Source organism: Acinonyx jubatus, chromosome B4 (genome assembly GCF_027475565.1).
Source record: "Acinonyx jubatus isolate Ajub_Pintada_27869175 chromosome B4, VMU_Ajub_asm_v1.0, whole genome shotgun sequence".
Taxonomy (NCBI): domain Eukaryota; kingdom Metazoa; phylum Chordata; class Mammalia; order Carnivora; family Felidae; genus Acinonyx; species Acinonyx jubatus.
In genome coordinates, this window is record NC_069387.1 from 34193345 (window position 1) to 34194703 (window position 1359).

At 34.2% G+C, this 1359-nt stretch overlaps 1 pseudogene; it reads right to left on the reverse strand.

The window, feature by feature from the left end:
* Positions 1-853: 853 nt before the first annotated feature.
* LOC113603744 (uncharacterized) lies at positions 854-1027 on the reverse strand (annotated as a pseudogene).
* Between the last annotated feature and the right edge of the window lie 332 nt (positions 1028-1359).

Genomic DNA, 1359 nt, shown 5'->3' on the forward strand with positions numbered 1-1359 from the left:
ATATCCTCCCGTGGTTTTTTTTCTAGAAGCTATAATTATAGTTTTATTTTTTATATTTCACAAAGACTAATTTGAGATGGATTAGAGACTAAAATATAAAAGGGGGGTCAAGGTTCTTTTTTTTTTTCTCATATGGATATTTAGTTGTTCCAGCACCATTTGGTTAAAAATACTTTAGTTTCCCCATTGGATTGCTTTGGTACCTTCACTGAAAATCAAATAACTGCATATATGTGGGTGTAGTTTTGAATTCTGTATTTTCTTTCTTTGTTATATTTGATTACCCTTATGTTTAGGCCCCATTTTTACACTAACTTTATAACTGGTCAATTCAACATAATCTCTCTGGGCCTCAGTTCCTTATTTACATAATGAATTATTGTAGCTACCTAATTTGTGAGGCCTCATATCTATAATATCCTATAGTTGTTGGTTCTTAGATTCTTAGCACTGTACCATTCTATTTGTGTCAATCATTTTTCATACTGATTTTATAGCTTGATGGTTTTGAAAGAAGTTTTATCAATGTGAGGATCTGCATGAATTCCCTCTCTTTCCCATAACTCTGGGGTCTCATTTCTGTCTCATAATTTCAGAAAAGTGATTCCAATTATTTAATGTTGACTAGAACCAGTAACAGACCCTACTCTATCTTCTGGTTTCTCTGGTAGAAATGTCTTGTAAACAGAGACACTTGCCAAAAGTTAAGAGCAGCTATGACAATCGGGTATTCTATAAATAAGGTAACCATATATTTTATCTTTCAAATAAGTGCACTTATGAGATTGAAAAGGATAATAATAATAATAACATTATTATTATTATTTTTTGTCCCTGAGGGAGTGGACTGTTCCTGAAATATCACAATACCTGTTTTATGTGAAGAGTAGATGGGGCAAGCTGTTATTCCATCTCCCTTCTCCAAAAATCCATTTAATATATTGTTCTTGGATAGAAGGCATATCAGGTATTAAACTGATAAGAACAGATACTACACTTGATCTTGGCCAAAAGGTCAAGAAGTGATGAAAATGGGTAATTATTAATAACTGTGTCAGGACAACAGGTGTAAACCAAGAGTGCCCTGGAATGTATAGCAGCCCTGTTAATAAACCTCTTAGAACTCAATCAAAGTCATTCATTCAACAGCCATTTTTCAAAAGCCTAAGTACCAAGCTCTGTGTTAGGTGTGGAGAGTCTAAGATAACTAACTGATTCCTGCACTAAAGACCTTTCAGTATAGTTGGGGAAGCAGACAAAAAACCCAGACAACTATAGTGAGATATTTAAGTTCTATGACAGATATTTGCCCAGGGTTCCCTGTAAGGCAGGCAGGAAATATACTTGAGCTGAGGTGTT